This window comes from Chelonia mydas, chromosome 1 (assembly GCF_015237465.2).
Source record: "Chelonia mydas isolate rCheMyd1 chromosome 1, rCheMyd1.pri.v2, whole genome shotgun sequence".
Classification (NCBI taxonomy): Eukaryota; Metazoa; Chordata; order Testudines; family Cheloniidae; genus Chelonia; species Chelonia mydas.
The window spans coordinates 26,318,848-26,343,788 of NC_057849.1; the positions used below are offsets into that span (position 1 = coordinate 26,318,848).

At 41.7% G+C, this 24,941-nt stretch overlaps 1 protein-coding gene across 8 annotated transcripts in view; it reads left to right on the forward strand.

The window, feature by feature from the left end:
• The window catches only part of FAT3 (FAT atypical cadherin 3), a 544,317-nt gene that overhangs the window by 118,664 nt on the left and 400,712 nt on the right, over positions 1–24,941 (forward strand). The gene's annotated exons all lie outside the window — the stretch shown is intronic.

Genomic DNA, 24,941 nt, shown 5'->3' on the forward strand with positions numbered 1-24,941 from the left:
TGGAAAACAGAGGGTGAGCCTAATATGAAATAAAGGCATCGAAAACCCCTTAAAGCTATTTGAGCTACAGTCTATATACTGCAGCTGGGCACAAACAATGTATTTATAGCCCTGTGACCAAACAATGCAAACTTGGGTGTCTGAAGCAATATTCAGGGCTGCCATTAAAAGCGGTCTCTTTATTTATAAGTGCTGATCTCCCCAACTGAAGATAATGGCAGCTGTAGGTGCTCGGGCTACACTGATTTATGTAAATGATTATGGATTTAGAAACACAATTTTAGGTGTTCAGGTTGGAAAATTTTGGTCTACGATCTTACTGAGTTGAAATTGAGTTGCACAGTGTATCACACACACAGAGTTCTGTTAGAGCTCCCTCTGACCTGACACTTGTCATGCTGTTGTGTTAGGCCCTCACCTCACTGGGCCCCATGTGCTTTAACTCTCTTGACTCTGAACAGAGTCCAGACACTGCCCTTGGCTGGGGTCTCTCTGCACACTCTTGTGGTGCAGATCCTCTGTCTAGCACTCTCTCCTGATAGCTGAGACCCCACGGTCTAACTGCATAGTCCCTGAGACTTGTGATAGACCCTCAGACTGTCCCTTAGGTTATACCCACTTTCTCTCAGAACTCCAGCTGTGTAGGTGCTCTCAGTATATAGTTCACCTCTTAAGGGGCAGATGACAGTGAAAGCTAACAGACACGCAGACCAACTTTGCACAGGATTGTAAACACAATTTCTCCTTACTTGGATAGCACAAGAAGTACACAGATCTAGACAAAATAACCACACCTGTGTGCATTTCCCGATCTCAATTTCCTTACCACTCTAGAGAGGAATCTCTCTGACCTCTGCTGTGAGGGTCTTTCCACACTCCTTCCCAAGCTTCCTCTACTTGTGGTCTCTTCTCAAAATGACTGTTGAGAGACCCTCTCTTTTATAACTTCTCATCTCCTTTGTCAAGTGACCCTGCTGTTCAACCTGATCAGAGTCCCTCACCAGGTGAACTGATCCCCACCTGGGCAGACTGCTTCTTCTGGGTGGCAGCTAACTCAGGGTGCTTCTGTTTGAACAGAAGACAATCAAGGCTCAACAACCCTCTACTATTACCTATGTGCCACTGTTCCTTGAAATTTCAGACTAATATGGAGTTAAAAGAACAACAGAGAAGGCAGCAAGCCCCACATTCAGACTGGAGTTTGCAGCCTGACACAGATAACTATAAAAAGCCTCTGATATCAAACAGAATTCATACTGTATGCATAGACAGAGTCCCCAAATCGTCATAGTTAGGATTAAGCAAAACAAATCCCGCTAAAGGCAATGGAAGTTACCTGGTGAAATTCTGAAAAATTAGAGGTTCATTGAAGACTTTCTTTAACTAGATTATCCAGATTTTTAACCTGTGTCCCAACTAGTTCGAAAGATTTGATGGCCTACAATGGATTATGGCCCCAGATCAGCAAAATACAGTGCATACTTAATTAACCATGTGCTTGACTTCAATGGAACTTAACTGTCTACTACAACTTAAGTGTGTGTTTACATGCTTTCCTGAATTGAAGCTTAAATTAATTAATCTTTAGGATAGACCCTTTTAAAAAAATAAATATAGGAATAAATATATTTTTCTTTCACATTTGAGAACATATTTTAAAATGATAATCAGACAAGCCCCTTGTCAGTATTTCATTCGACTGTTTTGAAAGATTACCTAGCAGCAAAGCATTTAAAAAAATAATTTTCTTTCAGTTGTCCTTGTGATTACATTGAATATTGATACTTTAAAAAAATTCTTCAATTAATTGAAGAAATCAGGTGCTTTTTGCCACCCAAAAAGGTGGCTACAGTTGCCATTGAGTATATGTGGACAACAGGTTTTGATGCTTTGGGCGTTATTTTGCACCCTTGTAATCTGAGTGCAAAATTTTGATCTATTTGCCAAATTGGTGAAATCCATAAAGCTTTGCTGTTGGGCTGGTGAAAGCTTAAATGCTGTTGAATGATGAATTGGCTTTCTAGATGTAATGAAGAGCTGAAATCACAGACTGAATGAATTTATAAGGAGATTGCTGCTTATTTACTTTTCATGCACTTAATTTGTCACTTTTTAAACTGACCTGCTCTACTGACTTATCCGTTGTCTTTCTTGTGAAACTTGTGAAGGAAAGCAGAAGTGAGAAGTACAAAAAAATCAGTATTTTTTGGCTACTGCCTTAATGAGAGGAAGACTGCAATACCTATTATAATAATTGTTAAATACAAAGGAACCAAATTCAGTCCTTATGTAAGTGGGTGTAATTCCAACTCTGTTCTCTCTTGTCTATGTCACTCCATGTGCTATCAAAGCTGCATCTGAGTTCACCCAGAAAAAATCAGGGATGAAATTCTGGCCCTGCTGAAATCAGTGGAAATTTACTGGGACCAGGATTTCATCCCAGAACTCTTCTCTCTGGCCTGTGTGATGGACATCTCTCTGGGTACCGTTGATGAATTATAGAATTCAGCACCTCAGAATCTAGTGAGTCAAATTTATAGCAGCAAACTGTGGCTGTGCCTCCGACTGCTAAATAGGTAAAGTTCACATAACTAAACTCCACTCATGCCTTCCTCCCTACATCCATGTCCAAACCACTTCCCCCACCAAACTTCAGCTTTTTTCCAACTTCACTCTGTGCCAGCCCAGCAAGTGGGTTTATTTTCCTCTACTGGTAGATGGAGTCAATAAAAATCTCAAGATTAGTGTACTCTCTCCTGTAGTGTAAGGGTGTTGGCAGAAAACATCCAGTTATTTTATCTCCTAATGTTGTTGACTACATATGGAAGAATTGCATGTTATGGATGCAATTCTATACCTATACCTCCATATCTGGGTATAGGTAGAGAGAGCATACTGATCAAGTTTGCAGGTGATACAAAGGGGGGGGTGGGGGGGTGGGGGCGGGAGAGTTTGCCAATACTTTGGAGGATAGAGCTAAAATGCAGAGGGAAGACCTGGCCTATAGACAACAAAATGAAATTCAACAAAGACAAATATAAGGTGCTACATGTAGGGAGGAAAAACCAAATGCACAAATACAGAATGGTGGAAAACTGGCTTGGGAGCAGCACTGCTGAGAAGGATCTGTTGTAGCAGATCAAAACCTCAACATGAGTCAGCAATACGATGCTGTTGCAAAAAAAGCAAATGCAAATTTAGGTTGCTTTAACGGAGGCACAGCCTGCAAGTCTAGGGAGATGATAGTGCCACTCTACTCAGCACTGATTAGGCCTCAGCTGGAGTACTGTGTCCATTTTGGTCACCAGTGTATAGAAAGGATATAGAGAAACTGGAAAGGATCCAGAGGTGAACGACAAAGATAATTAAAGGGATGGAATGTAAGCCATATGAGCAAAGGCTGAAGGAAATGGGTACGTTTAGTTTGGAAAAGAAGAGATTAAGGGGGGATATGATAGCATTCTTTAGATACTTGAAAGGCTGCCATAAAAAGATGGAGAAAAGTTGTTTTCTTTTGTCACAGCGGGCAGGACAAGAAGCAATGGATTTGAACTACAGCATAGCAGATTTAGATTAAATCTCAGGAAAAACTTCCTAACTGTAAGAACATTAGGACAATGGATCAGACTGCCTCGGGAGGTGTGGAAGCTTCTTCACTGGAGGTTTTCAAATGGAGGCTGGATAGCCATCTGTCTTGGATGGTTTAAACACAACAAATCCTGTATCTTGGCAGGGGGTTAGACTAGATGACCCTTGCTGTCCCTTTAACCCTATGATTCTATGGACAGTTTGTTCATCCATACATGCTAACTAGAGAGCTAGTTTACCTCCCTTCTATGTGTACAATTCCAAATCATCTTCATTGCTTCGCCTATTCTTTATGCTTCCTTGTTTGGCTGTTTCTAATCAACTTGTTTATAGGCTGGTAGTTTGCCACTAAAAAGCCCTCAGTAGTGGACATCTGATGTGATCCTGGCTTTGATGGAGTCGGATGTTCTTCTTCTTTTTCTTCAACCAGCACTGCCTTTTCAAGTGGCTTGGTGTGTCCCTCTCTCTAGTTTTCTTAGGCATGCCTAGAATTTACACTCTCTGTAAACTAGCTTCTATGTTATGGAGGGGTGTGTGTGTGTGTGTGTGTAATTCTTGTTACACTCATGTCCTTACCTTGGAATGCTGTTGGCTGTATTTTAGCAGACAGTTTCTGAGGCATCTCCATGCGTACTGTTTAGCACTGTTGTGAGGCTCCAGATTCCAGGAAAACAATGTTAGTTAAGAAAGAGCTCTCCCTGCCTTTCTTGTCCCTCTCTCTTGAAAGGGTAGCCTCTCTGAGACACAGACACTGCCGGCTGTATTGTACCCAGTTCGTGGGCTTCAGCCAAGTTTCATCATGTTTCCCGGACATGGTCTCTTGTTCCTCATCTATTACTTTCATCCATTTACCTTCTGGTTACGTCTAGTCTATAATGACTACTTTCTCCTTCAGAGGATAACTGTACAGGATGCTTCCTGCATCATTTACAATACCAAAATCTACTAACACAAGTAACATGAACACAGATCTATTACCTATTTGTGTGAGATCACAGTGCACTTAGGTTTTTACATTGGTTGAGCTTTTGAAGGATATGAGTAGCCTTTTGAAAATACCCTGCATCAGAAACCCTCCATTGTCCTTTATTTAGACAGTAAATATGGGAGTATTTCTAATTCACACTCTCAGATGTTCAGTCTTTTCATGTTTCTGCAGTGCAGTGAAACACCATTTTTAACTCAAGCTCTGCCTTTCATTCTGGCCTATGCTCACAACAATGTGCCCTTGGTAGCAGTCTTGCACTAGGAAGGCTCCTATATTTACCTCAGCCTAGTCCAGGGCATTAGCTATAGTAGAAATAGAATGAAACGATTTCTTAATGAACAGAGAGACTGGAGACAATTAGTGCCTTGTGGTACTGTGATCTCAGTATGCTTTATATGCATCAATTAATGTAGCCTCCTAACATCCCCATGAGGTGGAAAGTATGATCATCTTTGTTGTTACAGATGAGGAAACTGAAGCACAGAGCTTATGAGCCCTGATTAGGGAAGCACTGAAGCATGCACTAAGGTCCCACTGAAGTCACAGCTGTACACAAACGCGGGTAAAACCCTAATGTTATTAAAAATCCTATGGGATCTTTAATATCCATACAAATCAGGGATAAAATTTTCTAAGGCTGCTAATTCACTTAGGAACCTAAATCCTGTTTTCAAAGGTCACTTAGTCGCCTAAGTCACTCCCTCTACCCCCCCCCCCCCCCAGTAAACTATTTGGCTCTAAATTTTTCTGCTTCAGAAGAATGGAAGACTGAATTGACCCTGTCAGGGTTTTAACTGTGGTCTCTAGGTTTGTTTGTTTTTTTCCTCAATCCTGAAACTTTAGACCAACAAAGACAAGCCTTTAGCTTTCAGAAATATTTCTCTTTCCTAAATGATAAAAAATTACGGATGCCATTAAATGGAGATGGGATACATGTAGTAATTCACTGTCACTAGTGCAGCAATTTGATGCACAGTTCTGAAGCCTTTAATTTTACCTAAAGAGTAATGGAAATACTCTGACAAACTGTTGCTAGAGTCCAAAAAAGAAGCGAGTCACTTCTGGAAAATCTTAATCATGGCTTAAATTTATTTGCAATGGAAACATGAAACACCAGGAAATAGAGTTGGCAACAAAATAAGCCTGCCCATGTTGTCTCTATGTGGCAAAGGGAATACATTTATTGCATCTCACTGCTGTCTTCTGAAATAGTTTTGTAGGTAATGTGTATGCAAGTTGAAGGATACTGTCATTTATCATCACAGTTTGAGGAGTTATAGAGTTTGATAAATATTTATGTGATGCCAGCATAGTGGTTTATTGAAAAGAAAATGAAATGAAAATGGGCTATGGTCTGCATTTTTTAAATGAAAATATGTTGTATCTGCTGACTAAATCTATGAAGAGTTGAATCTGGGAATGGGTGACAGGGGATGGGTCACTTGATGATTTCCTGTTCTGTTCATTCCCTGTGGGGCACCTGGCATTGGCCACTGTCAGAAGACAGAATACTGGGCTAGATGGACCTTTGGTCTGACCCAATATGGGCATTCTTATGTAAGAGTTGCATGTAGAATTCAGTTAAATTTATATTAAATTCCTGGTTCAGGTATTTGCATTATTAGGTATAATGGGATGCTTCTAGTTTTCCTGTCAAAGTAAGGAATTTACCTGCCTAATTGACTTAGATTCCCGTTTTCAAAAGTGACATTAATTATATAGGAGTCAAAGTCTCATTGAAAGTCGGTGGGAGCTGGGTCATGGGAGACATAGTCCAGCCAGGGAACCTGGACCACAGAGGAGAGAGGGGACATAAGGCATCTGAACTACACCTGCACAGCTGCCACATTTCCAAATTGAATTTTTGGATTTGAGCCAAAAGTCTTCAGCTTAAAATATTTGTTCTTTAGTTTTTCCCTGAAAAATCAAAATTGTCCACAAGATAACAGAAACCCCAGTTTCTGACTAGCTCTACCACTGAAGAATCAGGGGTTCTGCTGACACACAAAAAGGTGGCAGTGCCATCATGGTTTAATTTTTTCCTGCAATACATTTCCTTCTCTAATAACTACCTCGGGTACTGGACTAGATGATCTCTCGAGGTCCCTTCCAGTCCTACTATTCTATGATTCAACCTTTCTATTAGTTTTTAACTTAGCCTAAAGTAATACTAAAATCAAGTGTTTACTTTTGTAAAGTTAATTTGTAGAGGCTAATGTTTCTGACATCTTTCTAGGAACAATTTAGGTTTTCCGCCTCTTAATTGTGAGAACATCAAAACTTGACCTGGTCTTCATTAGTGATACGGTAATGCATATCAGCCATTTTGTACTAATTTGTTATTGTGTATGCATCAACAATTGTTCATTTGTATCTGTATGTCCACATTTATGCTTCATTTCTCTCTGTAATGTTAGGATGCTTGTTACGGCAAAATTCTATTCTTTGGGCTGTGCATCAGATATTAGCTATGCTATTCTGCTCTTGTTGCCTATACTGGAAGTCCTTTGGAACAGAATATCAGAGGTGAAATCCACTGTGTGGTTCAGGGAGCAGAATTCTGGCCTGAATCTGAGACTGTGGAAGCTCATCCCTTCCACCAGCAGAAGTTGGTCCAGAAAAAGATAATACCTCACCTGTCACGTCTCTCTCATATCCTGGGACCAGCATGACTGCAACAACACTGCAAACATACTTTGTCTATGTCAGCTGTGAGTACAGCATTCCTGTAGAACACAGACATTTCTGTGCTTCTGGGTGTGCTTTCTTGTTCAGCTGTAAGTTATCTCTGGCAGCACTTTAGAATATGGTCTTTCCCCATTGATGGTATCCAACCAATTTCTGTAAAGTAAATGTTAAGATAATCCTTTTGCTGTTCAAATTAATTGCAACAAAAACCCTTTGATGTGATCTCTGTGTGTATTTTTATTAAAAAAAATATATATAAATTTTGCTGTAACATCTGGCTGCAAATTACTAAAGGCAATGAAGTCTGTCTGGATTTGACAGGGGAAATTTTATTTTAATCATTTAAACTTTAAAACATACATCAGCTTTTAAAATATTTATTTTAAAGGTGCCCTAATATAATTATGGCATATTTTGAAAGTTCACTTATGTGGAGTTGGTTATACAGAATTATTCCAGTCAAGCTGTTCAACATTCACAGCTTAATACCACATAAAATGGTTTATAATGCGCAACTTTTACAGCTGTGTGTAATTTTACACATTTTTCCTTCTTTGGAATATGCCACTAGAGAGCCATCAAACACCACTGCCATTTGCAAACACCTTTGTTATCCAGGATGCTCCTGATAATAAAACATAAATTCTAGATCATTTGAAATAATTTTATATGGTGAAAATACACAACCTATACTTTTCCTCAGCTGTCACCACTTATTTTATCTTACTAGCATTAATTTGTTGCCACAAAAAAAAAAAAAAAAAAAAAAAAAAAGAGAAGAAACCGAGTATATTGGAGGTGGGAAGGAAGGTTTTCCTTGGATTTTGTTTTTGTTGGGAGTTCACACTAATGGGCATTTCCAGTGCTTTAAAATTAAATTGTCAAAAGAGTGTGGCCATGTGGTTTTGCCCCTGGCGTGTATAAGGCACACCCTGTCCTAGTTACAGTGTTAGCTGCACCTCTGCTCCCTTTGTAACCTCTCCGTGGCACCCCCTGCAGTGTCAGGCCTCCTGCTTTTACCTGTCTCATGGGGGAATCATGCAATTTTCTCACTCTTAGACTAGGTCCTGGGCTACAGTACCCTGAATATCAACCATTCTTATCCCACAGGTTCTGGCATCTCCAGTTCTTCCCTTGAGGTTTCTGTAGCCCTTGTCTTTTCTTCCTGCTTGGATTTCCATACCTCCTCCTTCTAAATTAAACCAATACATGTCCACAGCAAACCTCTCAATAACCAGGTCAACGGCATTCATACATTACTACAGAGCAGCCCCATGTTTGTCACACACTCTGTTCATGTGGAAGTTACTTTGTTTTCAAGGCTATAATAGTCATTTAGGGGCAGAGTCTGATAAAATTAATCCGGTTTAATTCCTCATTTCTCCATGAGTGGTTCCACTGAAGTCAATGAGACCACTCATGGAGTAAGGTGTTACTGGACATGAGTCACTACCAGGATCTAGCCCTCAGTGCATTATGACCTTTATTAGAGACACCCCACCCATATTTTTGCACTGGTTGTTGCTAGCATTCATTAACCAATATCACACTTACTTTCGATGATCCTACATTTTTCACATGCTTTTGCCCAGCTTTTAGTTATGCTTTCTTCAAATGAAGATAATTAGTCAATATGTAAACATCCCATCTATCTAGCTTTGTTTCCTGTCTTCTTCTTATACCCAGTTGATTTGTAATTTAAATAGCATTAGATATTAAAGTTTGACGTGTAATTAAAATAATGGAGATGTTAAGACACACATTACACAAAAATAATACTGTTCTGCTTTTGCATCCTGTGCTGGACAGGGATAAGTGGGCTAACCTCTCTGTCCAGAAATTAAAAACTGATCAAGACTTTCAAACCTCAGTTTCAATTATTTTGAGCACATCAATCGTCCTGCAGTTACACAACTCTATATTTCATTGGAAGACCAGCGCAAATGTGGAAGGCCTGACCCTGCAAATGCTACTGTGTGTAGTGTTCACTTTTGGCTGTAGAGCTATTGAATTCAGCTTTATTCCAGTAGGACTACATTTGGTGGTAAGCCAGGAGAAGTTCCGTCTGTTAGCAAATACTTTTCTGCTAATTAAATGACTTTTTCAGTTTTGATGTTGAGCCAGATATCTTAGTTCACAGGTTAAAATCTATAGCTCTTTGAATTGGTAGAAAATTAGCAAGGGTTAATTAAAAAAAAAAGAGGCCTGGCTAGCTTTGCAGCTGTATATCTAGACGGAAAAAAATATTTGAGTCTGGCTTTTCTAGGAAAAATGTCTGTATGTTGCAATTTGGAATAAGTCTTTTTCTGAAATGATTACGGATGATATAATTTTTAGCATTTACATATAAATTGCAACCAAATCCTGTTGCTTCAGTCTTTTCATTCATAAGTGACTACTTATACATCTACTGTCCTTCCATCCCCCTAAGTTTTCTCTAATTGTTTAACTTCTATCTGTGTTTCTTCTATGGTGCAATTTGGTTGCTGAATAGCTTACTTCCTGTACTCTTTTTCAGGGCTTAGTGGCACTGCAAGAAATTGCACTTCTCCCCTCTCAAACCCTGAGGCTAGATGCTCACGAAGTGTGATGCTTTCCCCTTCCTGTTCCTGCAGTTGAGTACTTTAATCTTTCTCTAATGCTGCCTATAATTCAGAGTGCTCTCTGTTCAAATCAGTGGGTTCTGTCTTGTGATCTCTTTCAGGAACCCAGTGTCCCTGAATGGCATCCATTCTTTGAGGGCACTGAATCTTTCCATCTCGTCATATTCATTTCTGCATACTGGTGATATCCATGTCTGCATTATCTGAGCATCTTCTGACCACCAGAGAAATTTCTGGCAGTGTTCAAGTTCTAGCAGCTAGAGCTCAGAAGACTGGGACCCCTTCCTGGAACCTCAACTCTTTTAATTTGGGGGCTGGACCACTGAGCCAAACACTTGGGAGACCTGGGTCCTAGTCCCTGCTCTGGCACAGACAACCTGTGTGACTTTAGGCTAACCAGTTTCTCTCTGTGCCTCCGTTCCCCATCTGTAAAATAGGGATAATAGCAGTGCCCTGGCTCACAGGGGTGTTGTGAAGATGATAAACACATTAAAGATTGTAAGAGAGATAAAGGAGGAAGAAATTTCCCCAGAGCTCGCTGAAGTTTCTTTCTGTCCAAGACATCAAACCAACAGCAGGAGAAAGTTAGTTTAGAGAAGCCGGGGGAGGGGGTGGGGGGAAGAATCCCATGAAATAGCTGAGCCAGCCTGAATTAATTTCTCGGTCTGAGATTTATAGTGACAACAGGAAGGTGACAAGAGTCTCCCCTGCACTATAATAATATAACAGTTCGGCAATTTGCCTGCTATCACGGCCTGTGGCCAATACAAAGTAAGGCCAATAAAATAATGTGACGCACTATCCTTTGTGTCTGTCTCTGCTAATGCATAGTTATTATAGCATGAATTTAAAGCCCTGTTGGACCACTAGAAAATCCAAGCCAGACACAGAAGCTCAGATGATCCCCAGCCGGAGGGGCTTTCAACACTCACTTGGCTGTTAATTATGAAACCTCTATCCCTCTCTCTCTCTCTCTCTCCATCATACAACAAGCTCCTGGGAGCACTGGAGAAAAACCTTCCACAAACAATCTCTCCTCCCCCACTACCCACACACATATAGACCTGCTTGGTTCCTGTCCCATGGGGAATGCACTGAGGGATGGATGGTGAATTACCTGTCCATGAGGAAATACTTCCCCAAGCTATTTTCCCCATTGATCAGTTAAAGATAAAACTAGCAACAGGCTGTCAAGGAAGCAGACACTAATACACAGCACCAGATCTCATTAGTAGACCAGGTGTGTGTGTATAGGGGGACCAAAGTCAAAGCCCTAGGGCTTCAGGCCCAGGCCTTACCTTAGACCTTAGTCCTTCCCGTGCTTTCCTGCATATTGGGCTACCCACGTTTGCCATCCTTCCCTGTGAACTGCCCTTCTCTCCAAATCTTCCCATTTCATGTTGAAAGGTGCTTGAAGTCATTCAGAACTGTTCGTTTCCATGTTATTCACGGTCTTCCTCTCTTTCTTCTTGCATTTTCTGGCTTCCATTCAAGGGTGGTATTTGGTAAGCGTTCTTTTTCCATTCTCAGCACATGTCCCAGCCACTGAGGACTTCTTTTGTAGATTATTTGTGAGTGTATTCCCAATATTCTTCTCAGACATTTGTGATGAAATGCATCCAGCCCCAGGCAGGGGGCCTGTAACCTGAGTCCCGACACCCAGGGCTGAAGCCCTCGGGCTTCAGCTTCGGCCCCAGGTGGTGGGGCTCGGGCTTCAGTTTCAGCCCTGGGCCACAGCAAGTCTAAGCTAGCTCTGGTGACCCCATTAAAATGGGGTCGCAACCCACTTTGAGGTCCTGACCCACAGTTTGAGAACCACTGCTATACTGGATAAAAGAAGGGGCTGGAAGTTATGACAGATTGCAAGGACCTCTGTTTTTACCAGGCTTTTGGGGGAAAGGGCAACAGAGATGGACTAGGGCCAGGTCTGTGGCTGAATGGGGTATTGGTCTATTTTACTTCTGATTATGGCTGGATATTACTAAGGGCTTAGGCTCAGAGGGCTGCTTATTTTGTATGTGATATATATATGCGATGGCAGGGCCCCTAGTGCTTTGGTTAGGTGTTACTGCATTTATTTATTGTGATTTCTAAAATAAAAATAAAAAATGTAGGGTCACTGATAGTAAATTATATAGGGGAAAAGCATCCCCCAGACAGTGAGCCTAACCTCTTCATGCGTCACTTTCCCCATCTGTACAATGAGTCTAATGATTACCATTTCACAGGAGTGTGGTGAGGCTTGCTTGATGAATGGTTGCAAAGCTCTGAGGGTGCATATGATGGAAGTCAGTATTAAAATGCACAGTGTTGTATAAAACCGTCGCGTTCTGCTTGAAGTGAGAGGATGTTAAAGGAGAGGAATTTCCTTCAGGACCCACTTTTTTCGCATCCTAATCTCCAAGGAAAGCTTCTGAATCACAGCAACTATTTAAACTAGTACGTTTATTCCAAATAGTCACCATCTTTTTTTTTTTTTTTTTAACCGTTACCTGAATTGGAGCTACTCGACGGGTCTGTATTCACAGTGACAGATCATTCCTTTCAGCCTTCTGGGAAGGAATGATATTCCAAAAATCTGACTTAGTGTGCTGTTCAGAGAAAACAAAGCAACAAATTAATTTTCATGTAAAGTCTTTACTGGGCAGGCAAGATTGTGCTGTCGTTGGGAAGACTCAGATGTTTTTGAAAATCCCACCCTAAATCAGGGAGTTGTGCTCCTAAGTCACTTAGACACTTTGGGAAAAGCAGCCTCAGTCTTTATTGGGCCACATTTTGCGTTTTGATACATTTTGACAGTGCTCCTTGAGGATTCAAAGATTCCAAGGCACGAAGGGAACCATTGTGATCATTTAGTCTGGCCACCTATATACAACAGGCCGTGGAAATTCCCCTAAATCATTTTAGAGCAAGTCTTTAGAAAAACATCCAATCTTGATTTCAAAATTGCCAGTGTTGGAGAATCCATCATGACCCTTCTGTAAATTGTTCCAATGGGTAATTACCCTCACTGTTAAAAGTGTATGCCTTATTTCCTGGGTGCAGGTCCACTAAAGTCAATGGAATGGCAAAACTGCTTATTATAGGTCTCTGTGGTTGCCTTATTTTACAAACCGAACTGGAACTTACATATAGATATGTAGGCCCTGATCCTCTGGAGTTTGCCATGGGTGAACCTGCACAGACCTCATTGCATGCGTGGGCCTTTAGCTTGTAAACTACCCCAGAGTACTGTCTGTAACTATTTCTGTTTCTTGTTCAGATTTCCAGTGTAATTATGATGTATTGTTATTTGTGTTGTATTAGCACCCAGGAGCCTCAGTCATGGACCAGGGACCCTAGTGTGCTAGCTACTGTACAAACACAGAATAAGAAGACTGTCCCTCTGTTTAACTTTGCTAAGGCACTTGAGATCAATATTTATCTCTTGACTTACCCCATTAAATAGTTTCAGCAGCCATCAGTTTACATTAAGTGCTGTTTTCTTAGAGTAATTGTCTTGTCAATAAAAAGTCGTGCTATGATGATCTTGTTTTAAATGCAATAAAAGGAACTTTTCTGGTGATGGGAATGAATCTGAGCAACTGATTTCCCTATTTTGGGCTTTAAGCCAGGTTATTAGGGCAGCAATTAGAGACAGAAAGAAGTAGATTAGTATTGTCTATAGATAGAGACCTGCAAATACATGGATATCTGCGGACTATTTTAGCGGATAGTGGATTGGATGCGGATACAACCGCACTGGGCTCTTACTCACCGGCGGTGCCTGGCCCACGGCGTCCGGCTCGGGCAGTCCGTGGGGTATAGTGTGCTTGGGGCCGGTGGCAGAGGCTGGGCGGCAGGCCGGACTTGGGGCTGTCCAGCACCCGCTTGCTGTGCCACTTCCTGTCAAGGAGCTCAGGCCCCATGGGCAGCAACAGGATCCCAACCATGGCCTGGCCCACCCCGGCGTCCCACCCCTCCACTCTGCTGTGATGCAGTACGCACTGCTGCTGCCGTTGCTTGCGAGCCACTGGGAGCAGCGCATGATGCAAAACCCCTTCCCCCAGGCCCCGCCTTCATGCCGCCTCTTCCCTGAAAGACCACACCCCCCTGCCCGCTCATCTCTGCTCCCTCTCCTCCCCTCCAGACCCTGTCGCTAGCATTTGTGAGACAGCTTCCTGCTGCAGGTGTGGATGCGGATACACATAAAGGACGACTAGCAGATAGCGGGTTGGATGCATGTTGATTCTGGCGGATGCTGATTGGATGCGTGAAGGGCTCTATCAATTTTGTATCCGTGAAGGGCTCTGTCAGTAGTGTCTGATGTTTTGGCTCCAAGCTGGTCAAGGAATGTGTCTAGCAAAGTTTCATTGACTTGTCACAACTTTCTGCTCTATTTGATATAAACAGTTGTAATGATTCTTTTAAAGAAGGCTGCTCTCTTACCTTGTAGGATTTAATTGTATCCTGTTGGTTTACTTACTGCCTTTCATACTGGAGTATGAAACTAAGCAGGTTAGTTTCTCTTTTTTTAGTTAGTTTTTAATTTCTGGTTCAGATGCTCTGTGTCTAGCACAGTGATCATGGTGTTTGGGTTCCCAGCACTGCAAAGAAATGTTTTAGTCATCCCCCAAAGTGTTTTAATACGTTTATGAAGAAATAAAGTAAAAATGAACATTTTCATTGATATTACACATCAGGATTTTCTGTTCTAAAAAGTTACACCTTTACCACTTAAGAACATAAGAGCGGCCATACTGGGTCAGACCAAAGGTCTGTCTAGCTCAGTATCCTGACTTCCGACAGTAGCCAATGCCAGGTACCCCAGAGGGGATGAACAGAACAGATAATCATCAAGTGATCCATCCCCTGTTGCCATTCCCAGCTTCTGACAAGCAGAGGCTAGGGACACCATCCCTGCCCATCCTGGCTAATAGCCATTGATGGACCTATCCTCCATGAATGTATCTAGTTCTTTTTTAAACCCTGTTATAGTCTTGGCCTTTAGAAGGAGTTCCACAGGTTGACTATGCGTTGTGTGAAGAAATACTTACTTTCGTTTGTTTTAAACCTTAAGTAAAATGCTTAAGTAAAAGGAGAAAATTTGGAGTAAATTTTCATTATGGTACAGTGACTGAAGGGTGCCATACTCTCAAACCCAGAAGCAGATTTTACTCCATCCAGCAGCTGTGAGTAAGCAATATACACAGTAACTTCAGCGCATCATGTTGCCCGTTTACATGTACACCTGTATGTGCAGCACTCCCTTATTAAAACAGTACACAAATTAAAAATGGATTTGAGAACTAGTATTTGGTATAAACTTGCTGATAGAATGATCCTTTGTTAGTTTTGCTATGTTTTTAGATGAAATATTGATAGTAATGATCGGGTTATTGATAGTAGTAAACTTAGGGTTGCCAAGTGTCTGGTTTTTGACCAGAAAGTCCAGTAAAAAAGAGGACCTGGCACTGGTTACCGGAGCCGGGGGGGAGGCACCAGGTCATCAACCCATGCCAGCCCCTGGTCAGCCGGGGCTACCTCCTACCTGCATCTCATGGCAGGCATGCTCCGTGTCAGGGGCTCCAGCTCCTGGCCCAGCTCAGGAGGGGAGGGAGCCCAGCTGGGAGAGAGGGAAAGAGGGAAGTAGAGAGGATCCAGGGACAAGGAAGGGGGCCGGGGGGAGAGCAGCGAACGATGTGGGGAGGAGCTTTGAGGGAAGAGGCAGGGCAGGGGGTCTGGGTTTCAGACATCAGAATGCTGGCAACCCTAAGTAAACTAGGAACCACCCATAAATGTGGATACCACTACTTTGTCCCGTGCATGTTTTCAGTTTGGACTTAGCATTAGATTGAGAACCATACTCCAGGAACAAGGAGTAAGAGTTTTGTAATTACTCTAGCTACTGGCAGTAGTTGTTTTGTTTTTTTCCTCTGTGCAATGCTTTGTTAACGTTTAGGGTGCGTACTCTTGATTACTGTAAATGAAGTGTAGCAATAATGCAGCCAATTCCATGTAAATGACCATTTTGTTCCTAGCAGTTTCAAAGTGTTTTTCATTTTTGGAATAAATATATAGAGTGCTGGGCTCTCTAAAGGTCAAAACTGTTTACAAAGCTCTTCCCTGCTTGGTTTTTGTTTAAAAAAAAAAAAAAGTAAATAAACTGAGATTTCTGGATTCATTAATATATTTACCCAGATTTTGAAAGGTAGTTTTCAAGGGATACAGAGATCTTGTTTACAATGTGTATAAAAAGATTAAAGAGAATTAATTTAAATGTGTAAGACAATTAAGTAATCTCCTACCTTCTGCTGTGAATCTAACATACCTTCAGTCCCATTTAATTTTCTGATTCCACTTACCTCTGATCTTCAATTAACTGGAAAGCTGTCTTACATTTTTAGTGCTATTTCCTTTTCCCCATTCCTCCTGAAAACTTCTCCAGTCAATTCATATGCATTTTAGTGCCCTCAGTCCTATCGTAAGCAATTTTAAGCACCTTCCCTCCCCAGCCTTAGTATCTAAGTATCTCCCAAACATTAGGGCCTGATTCAGCAAAACACTTAAACCTCACTGAAGTCAATGGGATTTAAGCACATACTTAAGTGCTTTGCTGAACAAGGATGGGGTTAGCTTTCTGCTTTGCTGAATTCAGGTCTTCAAGAATTTGTCTTCACAGCTGTAGCATGAGATAAGGAAGTGTAATCATCTCTATTTTAGATAGGGACTTGAAGTATATAGAGAAGTTGTTTGCCTAGCGTTGCACGGAAAGTCTGTGGCAGAGATGAAGTGTGAACCTATATCTCCAGGTTTCAGAGTAGCAGCCGTGTTAGTCTGTATCCGCAAAAAGGAAAGGGGTACTTGTGGCAACTTAGAGACTAACCAATTTATTTGAGCATAAGCTTTCATGAGCTACAGCTCGCTTCATCGGATGCATGTACTGGAAAATACAGTGGGGAGATTTATATGCACAGAGAACATGAAACAATGGGTGTTACCATACATACTGTAATCGGAGCGATCAGGTAAGGTGAGCTATTACCAGCAAGGGAGGCGGGGGGGGGCAGGTCCTTTTATAGTGATAATCAAGGTGGGCCATTTCCAGCAGTTGACAAGAACGTCTGAGGAACGGGGGGGGGGGGGGGGGGGGGGGGGAGAATAAACATGGGGAAATAGTTTTACTTTGTGTAATGACCCATCCACTCCCAGTCTTTATTCAAGCCTAAGTTAATTGTATCCAGTTTGCAAATTAATTCCAATTCAGTCGTCTCTCGTTGGAGTCTGTTTTTGAAGTTTTTTTGTTGAAGAATTGCCACTTTTGGGTCTGTAATCGCGTGACCAGAGAGATTGAAGTGTTCTCTAACTGGTTTTTGAATGTTATAATTCTTGATGTCTGATTTGTGTCCATTTATTTTTTTAAGTAGAGACTGTCCAGTTTGGCCAATGTACATGGCAGAGGGGCACTGCTGGCACATGATGGCATATATCACATTGGTAGATACGCGGGTGAACAAGCCTCTGATAGGGTTGGATCGTGTGGTGTGGTCCGGATGAAAGCTGGAGGCATGTAGGTAAGCATAGCGGTCAGTAGGTTTCCGGTATAGGATGGTGTTTATGTGACCATCGCTTATTAGCATTAGTGTCCAGGAAGTGGCTCTCTTGTGTGGACTGGTCCAGGCTGAGGTTGATGGTGGGATGGAAATTGTTGAAATCATGGTGGAATTCCTCAAGGGCTTCTTTTCCACCACACCACACGATCCACTGTCTACAGCCAAGCTCTATGATACAACCGCATTTGCTCCAACCCCTCAGACAGAGACAAACACCTACAAGATCTCTATCAAGCGTTCTTACAACTACAATACCCACCTGCTGAAGTGAAGAAACAGATTGACAGAGCCAGAAGATTACCCAGAAGTTACCTACTACAGGACAGACCCAGCAAAGAAAATAACAGAACGCCACTAGCCATCACCTTCAGCCCCTGCATCGGTCAATCTGCATCTCCTGAAGATCAAACAAATACATTAACTAAGTGAAAAGTAGTAAATGGGGAAAAAAGAGAGAAGACAATGGATCAAACAGCACTAAAAAAGGATGGTCTTGTAGTTAGATTACAGGACATCAACCCTGGAGATATACATTTATTTGAGCATAAGCTTTCGTGAGCTACAGCTCACTTCATCGGATACATTCAGTAGAAAATACAGTGGGGAGATTTATATACAGAGAGAACATGAAACAATGGGTGTTACCACACACTGTAACCAGAGTGATCACTTAAGGTGAGCTATTACCAACAGGAAGTGGGGGGGAACGTTTTGTAGTGATAATCAAGGTGGGCCATTTCCAGCAGTTGACAAGAACGTCTGAGGAACAGTGGGGGTGTCGGGGGGGGGGGGAGATAAACATGGGGAAATAGTTTTACTTTGTGTAATGACACATGCACTCTCAGTCTTTATTCAAGCCTAAGTTAATTGTATCCAGTTTGCAAATTAATTCCAATTCAGCAGTCTCTCGTTGGAGTTTGTTTTCTTGTTGAAGAATTGCCACTTTCATGTCTGTAATTGCGTGACCGGAGAGACTGAAGTGTTCTCCGACTGGTTTATGAATGTTATAATTCTTGACATCTGATTTGTGTTCATTTATTCTTTTACGTAGAGACTGTCCAGTTTGACCAATGTACATGGCAGAGGGGCATTGCTGGCACATGATGGCATCTATCACATTGGTGGATGTGCAGGTGAACGAGCCTCTGATAGTGTGGCTGATGTGATTAGGCCTACAATGGTGTCCCCTGAATAGATATGTGGGCAAGTTGGCAACGGGCTTTGTTGCAAGGATAGGTTCCTGGGTTAGTGGTTCTGTTGTGTGGTATGTGGTTGCTGGTGAGTATTTGCTTCAGGTTGGGGGGCTGTCTGTAAGCAAGGACTGGCCTGTCTCCCAAGATTTGTGAGAGTGATGGGTCATCCTTCAGGATAGGTTGTAGATCCTTGATGATGCGTTGGAGAGGTTTTAGTTGGGGGCTGAAGGTGACGGTTAGTGGCGTTCTGTTATTTTCTTCGTTAGGCCTGTCCTGTAGTAGGTGACTTTGTTTCTTGTATAGCCAGTGCAGCTAGACTGGGGACATCTTCTCTCTTCACTTACAATGTGTTCTAATTCTTGGTGTTATGCTGCTGTGAGACCCTTGAACTGCCTTCTTATTTCTCCTAATGACATTGCCACCTCTTCTCTTCCAAGCTGGCAGATGGGGTGATAGCCCATCTGAAAGGGTCTGTCTTTGCGCTTTTCCCGGGACTGCTTTGTTTTTCTCATCTTGGCCCACATTGCGCTATTACTGTTCTAAGTGACAGAGCAGCACAAGTTCCTTTGATCCATCAAATGGCTCTTGTGTTTCTAAATCCCTTCAGCACTTTTGAAAAATCCCACCCTAAATTCATGTGAGCTCTAAACACTCAGCATGGTAATTTCCATTTGTTTTTCCTCTCAAGCAGGACTGATCGTCCTGGCTGAGAGTGACTTTTTAAATATTTTAACAGGCCTCAGTACATATGCACTTTTTTTACATGCATCAGACTAGGAAGCACACCCCTTTGAAAATGTGAACCGTTATTTTCCTTTGACTCACTTGCTTTCCCACAGAGAGATATTCAACATCTGACTGTTCAGCTAGCCCCTGTGTATGGCTTTATGGCTGCCTGCTGCAAGTCTCCACATTCTGAAGAGTGTGCGTACACTGTGGGCATGAGTTGACATGAGGTGCCAGTGGAGCTGATAATGATCCATCTCCTCCCCGTTCCCACTCAGAGTTTGAGAGCAGGTTATTGTCATCTGTTTTCATCCCTTGCAAAATTCTCCTCCTCCCTTCTCCCCTCCTATTTCCTCGTAGGAGCAACTGCTGCAGTGGCCTCCAGTTGACTGAGAGGTCGAGGCACTGAGTGCATGCAGCACTCAGTGCTCATCTGTGTGGGATGCTATCAGAGTTCAGTAGCTCACACTCCTGCCCAACCGCTCTCACCCCCATAAAGCAAAATGTGCCTAGTGCCTATCTGCTTAAGGAACACATATCCAAAAGTGTACTGATGAGTGTCACACCAGCAGATCGACTTCTAGGAGCAGATGTAAGGAGGTGATTTGGGAATTGATGTTAGTTCATGAATTATCAAAGTGAAAAGTTCATTATGGGTTTAATGCTCAAAGTGCTGGGAGCCAATGAGGTACTCATGTGCTTCAAATTAAGCATGTTATAAAGTGCTTTACTGAACCATGGCCAGATTGCTCAGCATTCTTAATGCAGAAATTTAAGGATCTTACCATCTTGTTCTGTGGCTAAACAGCACCTAGCACAATGGGACTGGGGTCCTTGACTGCGGCTCCTACATGTTCCTGCAGTACAAATGACTAATACTACTACGATTCCTATTTTAATGCACACAGTATTTGTGTGTCTAACTTCTGCTAGAGCCCATTATTGAAATAATACCCAGCACATCGAGATTAGAATATACGCCTCAGAATGGAATGATTTTCTGGATTTTGGAAGGTGATTTGGCTGGGTCATATTTTTATCTAAGGTAATGGGATTCTGCAGAACTCTGAAAAGGACAAATGTGCTACATATTTATTACTGAATGTCAAGCAGTGAATTGTGAGCTTGGCAAGACAGTGCAGTAGATAGCTCCAGGGATGCTGGTAGCCTTTGTTCACTGAAGGAGCAGATTTTTCTATTCTGTTGTCTACAGGGGAATTATACTTTTGGTTTTTTTTCAGGGGGTTTTAAAAAGTGTTCTGACGCTCTTTTGGTCACAGTACATGACTACTGTATAAGTGCAGGGGTGGGAGTAAATAAGTGATTGTGGAATACTTTATGTTTATATATATATATAAAAGGAATTAAATTCTAGACTTTTGTAATGATCACTAGGAGGAGAGTGTCGTGTTAAATCCAATTTTGAATGTTTCTAGCAATGGGACTTTGAATTTCTTTGCAATATTATTGCAGGCTCCGGCACAGTGGGGTGCTCCTTTTGCAGAGAGCCATGGTTGCAATGTGCCAGGTGCCAGAGGTCTGCGCCACACTTTCATATGATACTTTTAGGAACTTAATCGGATTATTATTACTCTTAAGCTCCTGCTCCTTCCCTTCTGACAGGCTTCCCTGTTCTATTGCTCGGCACAGCCCATTCTCCTCCCCCTGCTCCTTTGACCCCTGTCTCCATTCCCTTGCTTTGCTCAGTCTCTTTTCCTCTCACTACCTCTGAGTGGCAACTTAGTGCAGCTCTGCTTAGACCCTTCTCCTGCTTTTTCTCTCCCCTTTTGTCTGGTAGCTCAATTCTAGGGCTCCCCTTTTCCTTGAGGCAGCTCATTTCTCTCTGCTCCATTCCTGCTTAGGTCCCCTGGTCGTGCTCGGCTCTGACTGGCACTTCAGTGCTTTTGTGCCATGGCACCCAGCCTGCCTTCAGAGCCCTAAAAGACAGCCCTCCTTGGACTAGCAGAAGGATTGGAGAACTGCCAGCCGATTGTTTCATCTCTGCTCCCCCTCCTACCAGCGCGCCTCAGTGAGGGGAAAGCAGAATTTAGCCTGTTGTTACCCTGTCTAATTTGCGAGAGTCTCTGTGTACTAATAGTGTTGTATAGCTCTTAAGTCTCAGCCTTCCCTTTTCCCCCCTGCTGTCATTTTTGGGTAATTTTATCCTCTCTAAAACAAGTTTCTAACCTTCTGGTATTTGAGATGCAGACTTACACCTTATAGCATGAAAAGAAGCAAACCCTGTTCCACTCCCCCCACCCCCCCCATGCCTCTCTCTTCAGATGACTCCACGTCATGACATGAAACTTTCATAACCGTGTCAGTGCAATTAATCAGGGATTCCTTTTTGACCCACCAGGCCGTACAGTCCATAGCTTCATCATTATATTCACAGGAAGCTTGTCTGGCACAAAGACAAATAAACTGTTTCATGAGTCAGTGGTTCAGAGAACTGGAGCTGGATCCTTATGTGTCCCTTGGTTCCCCGTAAGAACAAGGTTTTTAGCTGCAGTTCATGCAATTTCTTTACTAATTGTATTTTTTAGCACATTAGAGGGCTTTTATTCTTATTGGCTTCATACCTAATTAGCCTTTCCCTAAACAAACATCACAGTGCCTCCCCAACTACCTGCACTGAAAGGGAACACAATTCTCACTTCCCCTAATATAATCTGTTTCGTGCTTCATGGAAATGATGCATTTGTCTCATTGTGGAACTGAACAGGCATAGCTGCTTAGCTGGGAGAATATTTATATTTTACATGAGGTTTTTTTTTTTTTTTTTTAAGGGCGTGTATTATTTTTGGGTGCTACCATGATCTCGTTCCTTGAAGAAGGGCTGATGTGCGGAGTACCTCCTGCTTTCCCCAGTATGGCTCCTTTAGTTCTGTTTCATTGTCCTTAATAGTTCCCTTAATACACTGTGGATGTTCACCTGTCTACCTGCCTTGGGTAGCTTGACTTTTAAGTTTGAAATGTCCTTCATATTTCTCATAGCTTGTCTCGATTGCCAAGGTTATTCTCTTCAGGGTTAGTTGTGGGGAAATGCTCATCAAGAGGTAAATGTAGTCAACTGATTAGACTGTAACCACACTGTGAACTCCTAATTTAATGAAAAAAATCACCCAAACGATAGTGTGTAATTATGCTAAATTCCACAACATTTGGGTCACAAATGGATTCTTCCTCATGTACAGATGACATCAGTTAATTCTGGTTATAGCTGTCTGTAAAGCTGTCTGTTAAGCAGTAGATTTGGTAATGCTTTATATTAAGTGGACATTAATTCCTGCAAAATTATGATGGGATTCCTTCTGAATTACTTATTACAGCCAGAAGAATATCTGGAGAGTTCCATCCTCATTCTAATGCTAGAACAATGAGCACCAGAGGAAATGATAGGAATGTCTTGCTTGCTGTGAATTTATTCCCCTTGTGAATGTATCTTTGCTTTCCAGCTTTTGCAGATTTTTTTTCAGCCAATTTAACTTTCCATTTATTCGCCTGACTTTGCAAATGATTTTTTTTTTAAAGTTAATTTCAGTGCTGGAGAAAGGAGCCAGTTTGATAGCCATGGAGACTGCTGTCATCTGCTTAGACCTAGATAAGGTCTGACATAGTCAGCTGCAGTCATAGTCATAGTCAGCTGCAGTATGAGTTCCCACATGCTGCTCAGCCAGTGGCAAACTTCAGGTTTGACCTAGAGGGCAGTACCTCCTCTGGATGTGAGTAGGATAATACTGTCCAGTCTTCATATGCAGTCAGATCTTGGGCTATATGCTGAGACTTCGAGAGAGGGGTCGAGTTGTAGTGGTGTTGAAATTTCCCAATAAGGTGGATACCACGCTCACTTCAGGAACTAGACTGAGTTCACTGACTAATATCATACAGGCCGCCTCATGACAAATTCACATTTCTCATTAAAGAGTATTGCTTGTGAATGATAGCTCAGTGGTTTGAGCATTGGTCTGCTAAACCCAGGGTTGTGAGTTCAATCCTAGAGGGAGCCGTTTAGGGATCTGGGGCAAAAATTGGGGATTGGTCCTGCTTTTGATCGGGGTTGGACTAGATGACCTCCTGAGGTCCCTTCCAACCCTGAGATTCTATGATCTATGCTATGATGTGGGTAAGAATGACAGAACTGAAATAGGGAATTAAAAAGAGAATGCAGCAGAAAATGGTTCTCTTTCTTTATTGAATTCAGAAGCTCATCGCTGATGGATTTTGTTTTTTCCCCTTTAATAATCTTGTCGGCTCTTAATGAATTATACATTATGTACATTATATAATATATTTGTTTTTCTTTCTTGCCCCTTTATAATCAGCATAAGGAAATACTCTTTCTCTATCATCCTACTCCCTGATTTCTTCCTGTGATATTTTATTAAATCCCACTTAAATCTACTAGCCAAATGGTATACAGAGTTCTTCCTACATGACCTCAATATTAAGATTAATAAATTGTGGCATACCATATTTGTTTTCTTTATTAATTTAAATTAATAACAAAGTGAGTTAATCAGGTAATATTCACGTTGAACCTGCATGCTTTAAAGGGAGATGATATCTTGTCTCTCGCATTTTTGCATTGGGGGAAAATTTCAAAGTACATTATGGCAGCTGCATTAGAATATCTTTGAGGATTCTAGTTAAATATTCTTTTTATAAGCGCTGCTGCTTAGTGATCTAATGAGCACAATACCAATCTCCCACTGCATTATATCTCTGAGATTTCCTACAGTCAGCAAATGCATCTCGATTCATGCAGCATGTAGAGCTGTTGTCAGTTGGTGTTATTTAATGTGATGGGAGTAAAAAAATAAATAAATTCTGTTTTAAGTGCTGTCAAATTATCATTTTTAAGTCCCAGTCCTTGTATTTTGTATTTTAAAGAAACCCCTCATTTTAGGGCATTCAGTAGAAAATTAGATCAGTGCTGTAAGATAATGACTGTATTTCACAGTTGCTAGTTTAGATTACAGGGTAGTGCACATACAGAAGTACCCACTCTTTTTTTAAAATGGATTAACTGACTTTGAATTTTGTTGGACTGTTGCCAGCTTCAGGCGATTTTTGTGTATGAACTATTAGGACAAAAGAAACTCTTTAATATAGGCATTCAGGGCATGATATTATGGACATAATTCCTGTAGCTGCAGGAATGATTTCAAGGAGAAAATATAGGGCTGTATAAAATTACATTATAAATCTGGGGTGGGATTTTTCAAAAGCATGGTTCAACAACCACGGCTATAATGGGAGCAGAGTAAAGCCAGCATGGAGTGTCTTTGAAAGCCCCTTCCCCTAGTATCTACTTTATATAATCATAAATGTATATAAAATATTACCCACAAAAAACTACATTAGCAGAACGTTATTGAGATTGCAAAATCAAGCACTCAAAAGTTAGGAAATGCCAGAATTAAGGTTGCGTGGGCAAACTTAATTTGGCCTCCTTGTGTGTGTGCATTATGCTACAGTGTTTAATTATATGGTAACATACCATTTTTTCAGCAGGATTCCTGCTTTGTTTGGATATTTTGTTTCACCATTGTTGAGCAAT